Here is a 16,970-nt window from a genome sequence, read left to right on the forward strand (position 1 = left end):
ACCCACACATGAATTTTTCATTTCAGTTACTGTACTTTTCAGCTCCAGGATTCCTTTTTAGGCTTTCTACCTTTCATTGATATCTCCATTTTGTTCATGTATCATTTTCTTGACTTTTCTCTACCTCTTTAGTTTTTTTGAGCATCTTTAATACAGTCGTTTTTAAGTCTTTGTCTAGTATATCTGCCATCAGGTCTCTTTCAGGGACAATCTCTGATTATTTTTGAATAGATCATACTTTCCTGTTTCTTTGTATACCTTTGTTTGTTGTTGAAAACTGGACATTTTAATCTAATAATATTGTAGCTCTTAAAATCAGATTCTCCTCCTGCTCTAGAATTTATGGTTTGTTGTTATTGTTTTGGTTATTTGATTGTTACAGACTATTTCTGTGCTGGGGATCAGCCTGAGGTGTAAACTTAGGTCTTCTCAGGTGTTTCCTGAGTCTGAAACCTTTCTCTTGGCATGTACAGGGCAGTTTCTGGTTTTCCCTTTATGTGCAGCTGCTTTTGAATGCCCTAATGTTTTAATGTCTTGTTCCAAAAAAGGAAAAAAGAGAAAAATAAACGGAAGTTAGTGGAAAGGGAGGCTGCTAAGTCACTTCAGTCGTGTCCGACTCTGTGCGATCCCATAAATGGCAGCCCACCAGACTCCCCCGTCCCTGGGATTCTCCAGGCAAGAACACTGGAGTGGGTTGCCATTTCCTTCTCCAATGCAGAAAAGTGAAAAGTGAAAGTCAAGTCGTTCAGTCGTGTCCGACTCTTAGTGACCCCATGAACTACAGCCTACCAGGCTCCTCCGTCCATGGGATTTTCCAGGCAAGAGTACTGGAGTGGGGTGCCATTGCCTTCTCCAGGAAAGGGAGGCAGTAGCCCTGTAAATCCCCCTGAAAGTCATTTCAGCCAGAGGGAGTGGGGTTTGTAATAGTGGGGAGAGGTGCCACCTCTTTGTCTGCATCTCTGTAACCAGAAGCAGCAGTCAGTGATAGGAGGGCAGATCCTCAATATTTGGTGGATAGTGTGCTTTCTGCCCACCTGGTGCCTGTAAGCTGTGTGCAAGATGCTACAGAAACCCCTGCCCAACTTCCTGCACAGGGTTGGGTCTGGGGGATGGGTAGCTATTGTAGAGGTAAGATCTGAAATTGACCGAAATGAACCACATTTTATGCAGTTTATCATCTAATTCTTCCTTGGAAGTTGTAAGCCTTCAGCAGACTCCAGCATTCTAAAATAGTTATAGTGGACATGTTCTACCCATGTAGCTGCTGTTTAGGCTCCCTATTCTGCTGCAGTTCTGGAATCCTCACCTTCTTAACTCTTTCATATTCATGTAAAAAAAAAATCAACTTATCATGTTCCATAAAAAATCTTCTCAGAATTTTATTAGGAATTGCATTGAATTTAGAAATAATTAGTGAAGCACTAACACCTGGGCTTCTTAGGCGGATCAGTGGTAAAGAATCTACTTGCCAATGTAAGGACACACAGGAGATGCAGGTTTGATTCCTGGATTAGGAAGATCCCCTGGAGGATGAAATGGCAACCCCCGCCAGTATTCTTGCCTGGAGAATCCCATGTACAGAGGAGCCTGGTGGGCTACAGTCCACAGGGTCTCAAAGAGTCAGACACAACTGAGCAGGCACGCATGCACACAACATCTCTCTGAATTATCTTTTCCATTACTATGGTATGTGTCTCCATTTTAGAATGTTTCTTTAAATGACTTTCAATTGTTTTATAATTTTCTAATTAAGGCCACACATGAGGTGTTTTTTTTTTTTTTTTGAGTAATTTTTAGGGATCAAATATTTTTGTTTATATTGTAAATGTCATTCTTTTAGGAATTATATTCTCCGTACCTAATGTGTTGAAATGCACTGTTTTAAAAATATTTTAAATACTTTAAAAATATGATTTCTTTAGCCCATATCTTAAAATTCTAGAAACTTTTCTAGAAACTTCAAATACACTTTTTACACTGATAATTATGGTAAAAATGCATATCGTAAAGAAGTTATACAACCCAAGGTTTTTCCCTTATAGCTGAGGCAGGAGACTGCTATACAGGTGGCCATGCAGGAGCAGCCCTATACTATGAAGAAAGTGATGTCCTTTGGGAGTGACTTTGACTAATGGGAGACAGGCGCCATGAATGACTTCTCCCTTCCTCCCCCCATGGACTTTTAGGAGACACATCGGTTTCAAAAGGTCCCTTTGAAAATATGTGGTGTTCTTCTGGGTTATACACTCTCTTAATTTGCTCTCCTTCTATCTCTTAGTCCTTTCCTGCCTCTTTCCTGCTTCCCTGAGATTACAACCCCTGAAAAAGTGTTATCACATGAGTTTTTCCTTCAGGCTCTGTTTTCTAACCTGGGCTAAAACATAAATTTTGGATCATCTGAATCTTCATGGATGACCATGCTAGAAATGGACTTTGTCTTTACATTCCAGTGCACAAGTTGGTATTTGTACAGAAATTAATTTCCTCAGAGAACTAGAAAAGGAAAGAGGCTAACGTCATATATAAGTGAAGTATATATTAAACCAGAGGAAGGCCAATGGACCTCATCAACAAGTCATAGGCAAGCTTTCCAAGGGTTTGAATATGGAAAGGGAGAGAATTGAATCAACCAGTAACACAATAATAGAGACTGTTGACTCAAAACAATGTGCATTGTAGCAGTCAGATCCGCAAGAGAGGATTTGGTTTCATCAAAACACCACCATTGATCTCCTGAATAGAATATCGACCTTTACTGGTTCTATAGTTTGTTTTAGAGAAATTATAAGCTTCAGGAGTTTAAACTGAACCTAGTTTGGATTTAGAATACACTTCAGAACAATATAATAAAAATAGTTATGTCAACATTTGTGAGATGTCCCTGATTTTCTTTTAAAAGAGTTTCATTATTTTCTAAAGTTTTGTAAACTGCTTTTTCATAATTTATCCCTGCTATATATCTCTGTTATCTCAGGCATCCACTTGATAGGATGTCTCTATCTCTCCAGATCACTAGTGGGGACAGCTTAAAGTAAAAGTGAAGTTGCTCAGTCGTGTCCTACTCTTTGTGACCCCATGGACTGTAGCCTACCAGGCTCCTCCGTCCATGGAATTTTCCAGGCAAGAGTACTGGAGTGGGTTGCTGTTTCCTTCTCCATGTAGCAGAGCAGGTCTAAGCTAACATCCCTGGTGGCTCAGATGGTAAAAGCTGACACGACTGAGCGACTTCACTTTCACTTTTCACTTTCATGCATTGGAGAAGGAAATGGCAACCCACTCCGGTGTTCTTGCCTGGAGAATCCAAGGACTGCGGAGACTGGTGGGCTGCCGTCTATGGGGTCGCACAGAGTCGGACAGGACTGAAGCGACTTAGCAGCAGCAGCAGCTCTACTACAAGTGCTTGGGGAATCCACTTTAGTAGACCCCTTGACTTTTATCGTTTTGGGCTCCAGCAGGCTAGGCCAGATGCAGGGGACCTTTCTGAATTCGGTTTGTGTATTTCCCTTAGGTAGCTCCAAACTCAGAAGCGGTATACTGCCAGCTATGAGGCTTTCCCTTTTTCAAACCCACAGATCCCTCTCCTTCAGCTTCGCGGCTACCCCTCCACCCTTGTCTCCCTATCCTAGAGGTGTTTCCCAACCTTGCCTGATTCTAACCCTCGGTTTGAAATACGGACTTGAAGACTTTTTTCTGGAAATTCTAGATATCTGGAGAAAAGGGTTATGAACCCGCATTTTAACAAGTGCTCCAGGAAAGTCTCACAGGCAGGCAAGTTTGAGAAACATGGCTCTAGGGCCTCCTCGGTTCCCACACTTCGCCTCAGAAGGCATCTCACCGTTCGTGGGACGCGCCAGGTCGGTAACTCAGGTTTGGTAAATATCGCGGGTGCCAGCCTCCTTCCTGGTGCGGTTGCTGAGCAACCAGACAGACGCTCCTGGTCGGACGCGGCTCACGGGAAATGTCGCTCGGTCTCCGGAAGCGCGCTCCTCTGTGGCCATGCGCCGACTTCCCTCCTCTGTGACATAGCAACCGGGGGTTGATGGGTATCCACGAGGCAGAGTCCGAGTGGATGTCGGTTAGCGGAATGAGGCCGTAAAGCATCGGTCACATTACTGTTTTCGTGGACCAGAACAGTTTTTGGCAGGTCACCATTTCCCCCTACTGGATTCTCCTTGCCATCCGCTTTGAATGTTTCAGTGCTGTTACTACGTTTCCCCAAAAATAGGGCAGGAAAAGAATTGCCTGAAAGTGTAGCCCATACTTCACTTTTCCTCTGATAAAATCCAAACTCTTCAGGGTGACTGTCCAGTCCGTTTATAATGACCAGTTTCACTGCTTGTCTCTTGCTCTCTTCAGTATTTACAGTTTGGCATTTGGCCCTGTATGCCCTGTTCTAAAAAAAAATTTATCCTTTCCTCAATTCTGACTTTGCCTTTTGAGATTCAAGGAATCAGCTTGGAATTAACACATTTCTTTTTTTCCTGAAGCCTTCATAGGTTCTCAGTCTTATTAAGTGATACTTTTATCCGTCCCCCACCCCCGACCACTGGGATGTGGTAACTTCTTTAGTATAGCACAAACACACTACAATATGTTTGTTACCCATATCTCCAATAAGATAGTAAATTCTTTGGGGGTTAAGATTATTTACCTTTTACCTTGCCATTCCCAGGACCTGGCAAAATGCCTTGTACCTTAACAGTCACCCTCAAGTATTTAGAAAATACATAATGTACAAATGAAGGAGAAGAAAAACAATAGAACAAGAAACTGACATTGACAATGGAAAGACTGGGGCTCATTCAGTTCAGTTGCTCAGTAGTGTCCGACTCTTTGCAGCCACATGGACTGCAGCAAGCCAGGCTTTCCTGTCCATCACCAACTCCTGGAGCTTGCTCAGACTCATGTCCATCAGGTTGGTGATGCCATCCAACCATCTCACTCTGTGTCGTCCCCATCTCCTTCTGCCTTCGATCTTTCCCAGCATCACGGTCTTTTCCAGTGAGTCAGTTCTTCTCATCAGGTGACCAAAGCATTGGAGTTTTGGCTTTTGCATCAGTCCTTCCAATGAATATCTGATTTCCTTGAGGATTGACTTGTTTGATCTCCTTTCAGTCCATGGGACTCTCAAGAGTCTTCTCCAACACCACAGTTCTTCAATTCTTTTGTGCTTAGCTTTCTTTATAGTCCAACTCTCACATCCATACATGACTACTGGAAAAACCATAGCTTTGATTAGACTGACCTTTGTTGGCAAAGTAATGTCTCTGCTTTGCTCACGCGTCTCCACTTTGTGGGCAGTTTCTTGGAAAGGGGGCTCATTAGGGATTTGGTAAAGTGAGCAATCTGCATTAAGGACTCTACGAGCTGGAAAACTGTAATAGCTCTGATCTTTAGGGTGGGAGTACAGTGGAAAAGTCATTGCTGTTCTGAACAAAGAAGTGTCAGAGTAGAAGATTGTTAGAATTACCAGGTGGCTTGGAGCCCATGTGAACAGTCCAACTTACCATTTTGCAGATAAGGAAATTCTCAGAACCTAGAGAGAGGAAAGAAATATGCTGAAGGTGTTATCTGAGGTGGCAGAGAGAGAATTTAGCCTTGAGCTCCTAATTTCAAGCAAAGGTTTCCCCTCCTTATGTTTCACTGACTGTCTTAGTAAGAGTAGCCTAGAAAGAGGGACAGGCGGATAGGGACAGATGTCCTAACCCCATTCAGGACATTGTTGCTATTGTCCAGTTGTGAAATAGTGTTGGTCTGGATTAGGGTTAAGGCAAAGAAAGTGACATGGAACGAACAAATTTAGGAGGCATCTTGAAGCATGATTTAATAAAGAGAGATTGGATAGGATAAGGGGAGGGAGAAATTGGAGATAATTCCTGGATGTTAGTTAGGATAAAGGAACAATACTGGAGAGGGTGACAAGTAATTTGGGCAGAAGTGGATGAATTTCGTTTACACACGTTAAATGTGAGGTGAGAGGTTCAGTAGTTTCCAGAATAGAGCTAATCATTTAAACCATGGAGTCATAACTGGTGGTGAGGGAGGAAAGAAGGGACAAATAAGTTAATAACGAAGCCAGCTAGTTTGAATGGAAAAGGGAAGCAAAGCTAGTTATCAGAGAAAGATGTGTCAGAGGTAATATCTGTTCTGAGAAGAACAAATAATTAGCGATTCAAAAACCAGTAAATTAGATTCAGATGCTAGGGAAAGAATTGTAGAAGGAAGGTATCTAAGTGAATGAACAGCTACAGAAGGATATGATGATGTAAAAGAATGATCAGAACAATATGGCTAAAACACTACAGCACAAACCAAGGTTGTTCTTATCTATTTTAAAGGTTATTTGGGAACAATAGATCTGGCAGTATATGCAGGGCCATCCTATTCCTCTGTGTAGCCCTCATGGAATTTGCTAACATTATTTTATGAGAAACATGTTTAGCAATGCCTCATTGAAAACCAGTTGCTCTGTTAATCTTTGTATTATAGCAGTTTCATATGTCATTGTAAAAGGAGTATGAGCTCAATTGTGGAAATATTATATATATATTTAAATGTCTGAAAGGAAATATATCTATGTCTGTGTCTATATTCTTTAGTTGCTAAGTTGTGTCCGACTCTTTTCGACCTTATGGACTGTAGCCCACCAGGCTCCTCTGTCCATGGGATTCTCCAAGCAAGAACACTGGAGTGGGCTGCTGTTTCACGCTCCAGGGGATCTTCCCAACCCAGGAATCAAACTCGTGTCTCCTGCATTGGCAAGTTTTACCAGTGAGCCACCAGGGAAGCCCATCTGTGTCTGTACATGTATAGAATTAGATACATACATTCTTATATCTATATCCCAAAATATTTAATTGTGGTTATTTTTTGGTGGTGGGATTATGACTGTTTAATTTTTCTTCTTTTTTTTTAGTTATCAAGGTTTTTAAGAATTATAACATTATATTCTGAATGTTCATATTGGATTCTGCTCTTTGTAGAAGAGAAAATCTCTTTAAGACAGCTAATATTAAAATAGTTTAAAATGGTTGAATCACTAATTTTTTAATCCAACAAGTTCCCAGGTGGCTGGTTGATGATTATATAAATTCTAAATAAAACGAACCAAGGTATTTCTCTTGAGTTCCAGACCTATGCATCCAGCCAGCTGCCTGACACTTATTCCACATGAATATGAATGTCCCAGAGGCCAAAAAAACCCCCTGAACCTGTCAAGAATTGAACTCATTTGTATCCTTCACACATCTGCTCTGCCTTCTCTAGTTTCTGTCTTGCCCACAGTCGACCCTGCTACCCAAAGAAGAGCCTGAGAGCCATCTCCAGGACTCTCAGATATTATTAGTATCACCATGTAGTCAGCACATCAAGTCCACTTCAGCTCAGAAACGACTCTAAATCCAGCAGTCTAACCATGCTTTCATCAGTACCTAAGAATGGACTGGAAAGGACTTTGACAAGGTCTATTAATTTTTTAAAAGTTCTTTTAATGTTAGTACACTAAAGTTTCTCAAGTTATATTTTTAAAGTTATATTAGATGTGACTGTAAATTAAGCGCTCTAAGCTGCAAATCAGTTTCATTATCTTAAAGTCACATTTATATCTAATTATATTTTAGTTAATGTATTTTAGAGTAAAAATGTTTTCTGGAAAGTATTTTTGTTAACGTTGCCACAGATGTTCTAATTGAAGCAATGTTTTATTCAGGAATGAAGATTCCTGAAACATCTAGTGTCAGTAGAGCCTAACACTTTAGTTTGAGTTTTTCAGGAAGCATTTGCAAGAAAAGGACTTATAATTTTGGAAAAAGTTTAGGTTTCAGGAACAGTTCATTGCTTATGTTTTAGGAATTAAAAAAAAATTTGTCTCTTGAACCACGGGTGGGGAACCTCTGTCTTCTAATAGAGTTCCAAGACACTGCTTAAGTTTATCAGGCCAATAATAAGTTCAGCAAAAGTTTAATTAGTTGATGATGGATTGAGGCTAAGAGCAAAACTAAGCAATGTAATACACTGTAGTCCTGTGTCTTTCAAAACAGTTTGTGAAAATCATTGAAAATGTCTTGTATATTTGTATTTAATTGTTTTGTTTTTTGGCTCCTGTCTGCTTTTTTGGTTGTGTGTGTCTATGTGTGTGCTCAGTCGTGTTTGACTCTTTGTGGACCCATGGACTATAGCTCACAAGGCTCCTCTGTCCATGAAATTTTCCAGGCAAGAATACTGGAATATGTAGCCATTCCCTTCTCCAGGGGCTGGTCCTGACCAGAAATTGAACACGCATCTCTTGTGTCTCCTGCATTGGCAGGCAGATTCTTTACGTGTTTGAAAAGGGTTTCATCCTTCTTGTTTGTTTTGAAAATGACTGGTGCTTTTTTAGTTGTCAGTTTTTTGTTTTTGTTTTTTTTTTACCAGTGTGCATTTCCATTTGCATATTTCTGCAGTAGTGATCCTTTGTTGAAAAATTTTAAAAAGCTTTTTTTCACTCTTGTTTTAAATCTGCTAAGAAGTTTGGGAAAAGATTTTCATTTTATCAGAATCTTAACAGTGAAAAAAGTCCGCTTCCCATAAAAAGGCATACATATTTAATTTTGTCATCCTAAAAACATATGTTAATGTTTGTTAAGAGTAAACTGAAATGTCCATTGCATTTATTTCTTGATTGAACAGATACTTACCAACTACATGTAATGTTCTTATAGTGTGATATTAATATAATGAATATAGTATTATCAAAGGTGTTTTAGCAGGAGCCTGAGAATTAGAAAGTGTAATTTCAACTTGTGCTCCCAAATCCCAAATTTAATAGAGCTTTTGTTTCAGTCTGTTCTTTACTGAAATAAAGCATTTTTTTAAGCTGAGTTATAGTTGCTGTATAGTATTTTTATTTATTTGGCTGTGTGGGTCTTAGTTGCTGCATGTGGGATCTTCTGTCTTCATTGTGGCAGGTGGAATCTTTAATTGCAGCATGTGAAGTCTGGTTCCTTGACTAGGGGTAAACCCAGCCCTCCTACATTTGGTCATTTGGTATGTGGAGTCTTAGCCACTGGACCACTAGGGAAGTCCCAATATACAATATTATAATAGTTATAGGTATATAATATAACAATTTTTAATGGTTGTACTCCATTTATAGTTATCAAAATATTGGCTATATTCCCTGTGTTGTACAGTATATCCTGTAGCTTATTTTATACATAGTAGTCCTAACCCTTTCCACTCCCCACTGCTTTTCTATATCTGTGAGTCTGCTTTTTGTTTTAGTAACTAGTTATATTTTTTAGATTTCACATACAAGTGATATCATATAGTATCATCCTGGTATCATACAGTATTTGTCTTTCTCTGACATTTCATTTAGCCTAATATCCTTCATGTGCATCCATGTTGTTGAAAATATATATTATGTATATATATACATAATATATATATACACACATACACATATACACCACTTCTTTATCCATTCATCTGTTGATGGACATAGATGCTTATATATCTAGACAATGTAAATAATGCTATGATAAACATTGGGGTGCAATTAGTGTTTTTGTTTTTTTCAGATATATACCCAGGAGGGGATTGCTGGGTCATATGGTAGTTCTGTTTTTAGGTTTTTTGAGAAATCTCCATACTATTTCCCATAATAGCTTAAAGCACTTGTTAATAAACTATTTTTAGAACTATTTTGCTGCTGCTAAGTCGCTTCAGTCGTGTCCGACTCTGTGCGACCGCAGAGACGGCAGCCCACTGGGCTCCCCCGTCCCTGGGATTCTCCAGGCAAGAACACTGGAGTGGGCTGCCATTTCCTTCTCCAATGCAGGAAAGTGAAAAGTGAAAGTGAAGTCGCTCAGTCGTGTTTGACTCTTAGCGACCCCATGGACTGCAGCCTACCAGGCTCCTCCGTCCATGGGATTATCCAGGCAAGAGTACTGGAGTGGGGTGCCACTGCCTTTGAGATAACTAGAAATCCATAGTATTGATGTCTGTCTAAATGAATTACTATTTCAACAGTCCATAGTTCCTTAGTTTTAGGTAATGTGTTGTTTTACCTTGAATATTAAGACTAGTTAGAAACTTAAAAAATAATCTCCCTTGGAAAGTGATGTTTGTATATAGCTCTTACATTGGTGGCATATCAAGTTAACTTCTCTGAAGGTATAGAACTTTTCAGATGATTGTAATTATTCAACATGGTATGCCCTCTCATATAAGACCATAAATTAATTTTTTATTTAGTCTAATTTGTGTTATTTTATTTAAGCCCAGAATCTTAATATCCTCAAGTATACTAGAAACACATGCAAGAAATGATAGGATTACATGGGAGTTGAAGATTTAAAGCTAAACACATACATGTTTTAAAGGACTTATTTAGTATCATCAATAATATAAATAATAAATTGAAGTTTATTTAAATAATACATTGAGCATGGAGTATAAAGTGAAAATTCTAGGAACAAAAATGAACATTTAAATAAAACATTTATTTAGAGATGTACTTATACAAACTTAAATTTTCAGGAAGGAAGGAAAGTAGTTAAAGTTACGTTTTGTAATGGTAAACATATTCATAGTTATGTAATAGATATTTATAACCCCCTTATAACCTAACATAAAGGTCACAAAGCTCTATTCTTAAAAATATATTGCTTTATGCATATTCCTCTTAGGTTATGAAAAGTACAACTGCAGTTCATCAAAATGTGCCCCAAGGCACAATACCATTTTACTCAGTCAAAGAAAGTTTAGCATAATTGCTTAGTATAATCCAAAGAAAATACGAGTACTGACATCAGGGACTCTCCAATTTGTTAGGCAATTGTTCCATAATTTTTGGCACCAGGATAATCCACATGTTGAAAAAGCAATTAATCATTGGTGTTAGTTATCAAGCTATGATTTTAGCTGTTTCCTCCCAAATTTGACCTGAAATGACAGAGTTCCTTATTTTATTTTTGTAATATTCTGATTTCTGAGATCAAAAGTTTAAATACACCAGTCTGGTTACAGTTGACCTGATTTTTGTGTTACTAGCTTTCTAAAATAAGTAGATCATAACTTTATAAAGATAAATGGCATTTCTTCCAGTAATATGTGGATAGACGGGTTAGAAATTTTTAGAAACTTACAAACTAATTCAGAACAGACTGATTACTTGAAGTCCTTAAACTAGCATTTGACTCTAAGGAGATAAATTTATCTGCGGCTAAAACTTGAAGATAGACTAGAATGAGAGAACATACAACTCGATATTTAATTTTCAAATGTAGTGAACAATGAGTGAAATAATTACCCTATCATAATTTGATATAATCAACCTTTATATCAAACAGAGGAGCAAAACCAAGACCCATCATTCGGTGTAGTATATTTTTATATCTTCAAAAAACAAAAAACCACATTGCTCACTCATGTGCGTCTCTTTGGAGTTTATAGTTAAAACAATCCAGAAATTTAGAAAGAAACTTTGGAAACTCAACAGTCTGTGTTCCGTTCATTTTAGTCAGCTGCATGTGGATACAGTGCAGACTTAGTAATATAAATGAACTCTTCTCTGCATGCATGACTTATGCATCTGTACCTCATCACTCACAGAACGGTTTTTGGAAACTCTGAAACCTCTGCAATATGCAGCTCTCCAACACCCAAACAGTCCCTCTGACTCACTGTAAAGTTACTTACGCTCCTGCTCTTCAGTGTTTATTTTCAAGTGGCTGCACTATAGGGCAGTTTATTATTCTATTGTGTGATGCAGTGATTTTTCAAAACCCTGAATACCAGGTAGTCATACTAATTTGTAACAACAGTCTTCAGACTTGATCCCTCAGATGGAGCACGTGATGTTTGGTTTCAGAGCTGATTTTCCAAATTCAGAAACAGCGGAGCGCAAATGGTTTCTCTGCCCCTTTTGGCTGTTTGTTCTTGGCAGTACAGTTGATTTCAGAATAACTCGTGTGGTATCTTACTGTTAATTGATAAATAAAATGTGTAGATTGAGGTCCTTCTATAACTGGAGAGTGTAACCTAAAATGATACTAAATGCATAAAGTCTCAACAATATATATAGAAGTTAATGTTGTCAAACTGTTTGGAGCTGGGACCTTGAGATGAATTGTTTGGAACTAGGACCTTGAGATATTAAAACAATCTGGAAAATTTGGAGCAGCTTTAGTTCTGGGATCTCACTGTCCCTTCATGGGTCCCAATCCCCTGTGCATAACCATTGACTTCTCTTTCCATCTCTGCTCCAGCCTGTGCTTCTGGCTCTGGCTTTATTACTTGGATGTTGGGGTTAAATTTTTGATGATGATTGACATTCCCTGTAATCACCAAAGAGCTTGAGAAATTATCTCTGAAAAAACTTGAAGCCGAACAAAAACCAGACTTCTTAGAAAATGGCCTTTTTGACTCCTGAATAGCTCAAGGCTATAAGATAATAATCTGTAGGAAAAGGCAGTGCCAATCCATAACTTAGTTTCTGAATAACGATGGCTGCAAATTGAGCCTTGATTTCCTAAAATCTCAGTATTATGAATTGGATCACTTACACCAAAAATGTTCATGACAATACATTAAAATTTTAAAAATATACTTCATAAATATTAATAAAGGTTCTTGCTTTTTAATAAAGTAACTGCATTTACAATAAAATGCAACTACTCTTTTCTGGGGCTATTTTCACGTGGACTGGACTATAAAGCAGAGGGGGGGACATCGTTTGTTGTCTCTGTGGTATCAGTTTAGCCTCCGTGCGTAGTAGTCATGAATTTGGTGTATTATTGACCCCACTTCCAGCTGCAGGGGTTGCCCTTAATTAGTCTAAACCAGTCACTATAAATAATCATATAAATTATATTTATGTATATAAATAATCATATATAAATAAACTTAATTGGTCTAAACCAGTCACTATATATAATCCCAAGGGTAGCTCTTCATGACCCTAGTTAGCCAGAGTGAAGACAGAACCTTATTGTGACAGCCGTGAGCAGCTCTTTCCAGTGACTAGATGGTGTGGTGTACAGCCATTTGGGAGGTATCCAGCTTGAGACTTAGGTCAGCATGTGGAGGGCAGAGCGTGGGAACCATTACCAGAAGCCTAATACAACTATGCCTAAGCCAAGTATGATTTTGGACTCTGAAGTTAGGTGAACCAACAATCTCTGTTCAAGCAACTGTTTTTGTTTGCTTTTGTTGCTACTTGCAACCAAGGCATAATAGCTGAAATACTGAGTCCAGTGAAGTTAGGACTGACAAGTTTTTTTTTCTGGCAGTTCTCTTTGTTGTTAGCTAGACATTTCCCATCACACCAAGATGACTCAATTGATTAGATCACCAATGTCAAATTAAATATGGATAATAGTATTCACATCTTAGAATGAAAACTGTGAGTTTGTTTTCATGGTGACTGCATTGACTCCTTACTCTTTCATGTCAAAACTTTAAGCCTTCAATCTTGTCTGTCAGAGAAACCTCAATGACTGTTATTGTTTCTAATTGAATGGCTCAGTATGAGTTGGTATCCCTGAAGGCTGTGGCAGTAAACAGATTTTAGCTGCTTACTGGGGGCGTGCATGCGTGTTTGGTTGCTTCAGTTGTGTCCGACTCTTTGTGACCCCATGGACTATCATCCACCTGGCTCCCCTGTCCATGGGATTCTCCAGGCAAGAACACTGGAGTGGGCTCCTCTAAGGGATCTTCCTGACCCAGGGACTGAATCTGCGTCTCCTATGTCTCTTGCACTGGCAGTCAGGTTCTTTACCATCAGCGCCACCTGGAAAACCCCACTCATCGGGGGCAGTCATCCTTTATTTTAAAAGGGCCTAAAAATGAAGGTCAGGTTGAGCCATCTGAAACTGGGATGCCTGCTTTTATTTAAAGGAGTATAAAATGAGACCAAAAATGCTGCTGTATTATCAACTATCTGAGAAAGTATTTGGATACTAATGTTAATTGGCTTCCTCATTTTACTAAAGACCACTTCATTGGTAAATCTAATGAAAAATTTTCCTTGACCTCTGGGCCACACGTGAAGTCGCTCATAAATTACTTCTTAAAGATTTCTTCTCTGCTCTGTGGTTTCCTCTTCCACTAACCATTTTACATCTGATGTTTGCCATGTCTTGGGCCTTCTTCTCATTTTTTATTTCCACAAATCATTTCATCTGATCTCATCTAGCCCTCATCAAAACTTAACCTAGTGCTCTTAGAAACATCAGTGTAATACATTTCTGTTGCTTAAAACTCTCATAACTCCCTATTGCGATTAGGATTAAGTCCAAAAGGCCCCTGCAGAATCTGTACTTACCTTATTGACTAAAGTTGTCGATTGTTACTCCCCATGTACTACTCCACTCTCAGGTCTAACTGAATCTCAGTTCTTAATGGTTCTAGATTCTTGCTCTCTGCCTCAGGCCTTCCACATATCGCTATACTCTTTGCTTGGAAAAGTAATCGCCTGTTTTTTTTTTTTTTTTTTTCCCCCTGGCTAGTTTTATCTTTCAAATTTCAGCTTAATGTCAGGTTACTTCCTTCAGGAAGTTTACTGGGGTAGCTCCTCTTTGGGGGATTTTCCTCCTGAGAGTTCTTCTGTTCAGTTCAGTCACTTAGTTGTGTCTGATTCTTTGCGACCCCATGGATTGCAGCACGCCAGGCTTCCCTGTCTATCAGTAACTCCCGGAGCTTGCTCAAACTCTTGTCCATTGAGTCGGTGACGCCATCCAACTATCTTATCCTCTGTCATCCCCTTCTCCTCCTGCCTTCAATCTTTCTCAGCATCATGGTCTTTTCCAGTGAGTCAGTTCTTCGCATCAGGTGGCCAAAGTACTGGAGTTTCAGCTTCAGCATCAGTCCTTCCAATGAATATTGCGGACTGATTTCCTTTAGGATTGACTGGTTTGATCTCCTTGCAGTCCAAGTGACTCTCAAGAGTCTTCTCTAACACCACAGTTTAAAAGCATCTGTTCTTCAGCGCTTAGCTTTCTTTAGTGGTGGTTTACTCACTAAGTCATGTCTGACTCTTACAACCCCATGGACTATATAGCCTGCCAGGCTCCTCTGTCCATGGGATTCTCCAGGCAAGAATACTGGAGTGGGTTGCCCTTTCCTTCTCCAGGGGATCTTCCTGACCCAGGGATTGAACCCAGGTCTCCTGTATGGTAGGCAGATTCTTTACCAACTGAGCCACAAGGGAAGCCCAATTATATGTATATAAAAGCTATCACTTTATTGCCTTTTCTCACATCCATACATGACTATTGGAAAAACCATAGCTTTGACTAGACGGATCTTTGTTATCAAAGTAATGTGTCTGCTTTTTAATATGCTGTCTAGGTTGCTCATAGTTTTTCTTCCAAGGAGCAGTTCAGTTCAGTCGCTTAGTTGTGTCCAACACTTTGTGACCCCATGAACCGCAGCATGCCAGGCCTCCCTGTCCATCACCAACTCCATCCAAACCCATGTCCATTGTGTTGGTGATGCCATCCAACCATCTCATCCTCCATTGTCCCCTTCTCCTCCTGCCCTCAATCTTTCCCAGCATCAAGGTCTTTTCAAATGAGTCAGCTCTTCGCATCAGGTGGCTAAAGTATCGGAGTTTTTCAGCTTCAACATCAGTCCTTCCAATGAACACTCAGGACTGATCTCCTTTAGGATGGACTGGTTGGATCTCCTTGCAGTCCAAGGGACTCTCAAAGAGTCTTCTCCAACACCACAGTTCAAAAACATCAATTCTTTGGCGCTTAGCTTTCTTTATAGTCCAACTCCCACATCTGTACATGACCACTGGAAAAACCATAGCCTTGACTAGATGGACCTTTGTTGACAAAGTAATGTCTCTGCTTTTGAATATGCTATCTAGGTTGGTCATAACTTTCCTTCCAAGGAGTAAGCGTCTTTTAATTTCATGGCTGCAGTCACCATCTGCAGTGATTTTGGAGCCTAGAAAAATAAAGTCAGCCACTGTTTCCCCATCTATTTGCCATAAAGTGATGGACCCAGATGCTATGATCTTAGTTTTCTGAATGTTGAACTTTAAGCCAACTTTTTCACTCTCCTCTTTCACTTTCATCAAGAGGCTCTCTAGTTCTTCTTCACTTTCTGCCATAAGGGTGGTGTCATCTGCATATCTGAGGTTATTGATATTTCTCCTGGCAATCTTGATTCCAGCTTGTGTTTCTTCCAGCCCAGCGTTTCTCATGATGTACTCTGCATATAAGTTAAATAAGCAGGGTGACAATATACAGCCTTGACATATTCCTTTTCCTATTTGGAACCAGTCTGTTTTTCCATGTCCAGTCCTAACTGTTGCTTCCTGACCTGCATACAAATTTCTCAAGAGGCAGGTCAGGTGGTCTGGTATTCCCATCTCTTTCAGAATTTTCCACAGTTTGTTGTGATCTACACAGTCAAAGGCTTTGGCATAGTTCCCAGCCACTTTAATTCTCCCTTCACAGCAGTATACTTAGGTTCTTGTTAACTTAGCTTTAGACTCCATTGTTTAGAGAATTTACAAGGTCTACCTTGTTCAGAGTATCTCCAGAGAGTAAAACTGGGCCTCATTCAGTAAAGGCACTTGGTGAGTGTTTTAACGACTTAGATACCTGTGCTAGACTCTGTCTCAAATGACTTATTTGACTTTCAGGAAAATAATTTATGGTGTGACTTGGTTAATGTTTTATTGGAACATAAAAATGTTATATTAAATTGTACTTTTACTAATAGATCAAAAGAAGGTTTGCATGCATGCATGCTAAGTCACTTCAGTCGGGTCTGACTCTCTGCTATCCCATGAAGCGTAGCCCATCAGGCTCCTCAGTCCATAGGATTCTCTAGCAAGAATACTGGAGTGGGTTGCCATGCCCTCCTACAGGGGACCTTCCTGACCTGGGGACTAAACCTGTGTCTCTTACATCTCCTGCATTGGGAGGCTGGTTCTTTACCACTAGCACCACCTGGGAAGCCCCCCAAAT

General features: G+C 39.6%; 1 protein-coding gene across 3 annotated transcripts in view; it reads right to left on the reverse strand.

Annotated features, from left to right (window-relative positions):
• The window catches only part of PPP1R42 (protein phosphatase 1 regulatory subunit 42), a 45,331-nt gene extending 41,331 nt beyond the window's left edge, over positions 1-4,000 (reverse strand). For all 3 annotated transcript variants that reach the window (XM_055546155.1, XM_055546154.1, XM_055546156.1), the window contains exon 1: positions 3,836-4,000. The gene's annotated coding sequence lies outside the window, so the exon portion shown is untranslated. The remainder of the gene's footprint in view (positions 1-3,835) is intronic.
• Positions 4,001-16,970: the final 12,970 nt, after the last annotated feature.

Source organism: Bubalus kerabau, chromosome 14, assembly GCF_029407905.1.
Source record: "Bubalus kerabau isolate K-KA32 ecotype Philippines breed swamp buffalo chromosome 14, PCC_UOA_SB_1v2, whole genome shotgun sequence".
Lineage (NCBI taxonomy): Eukaryota > Metazoa > Chordata > Mammalia > Artiodactyla > Bovidae > Bubalus > Bubalus kerabau.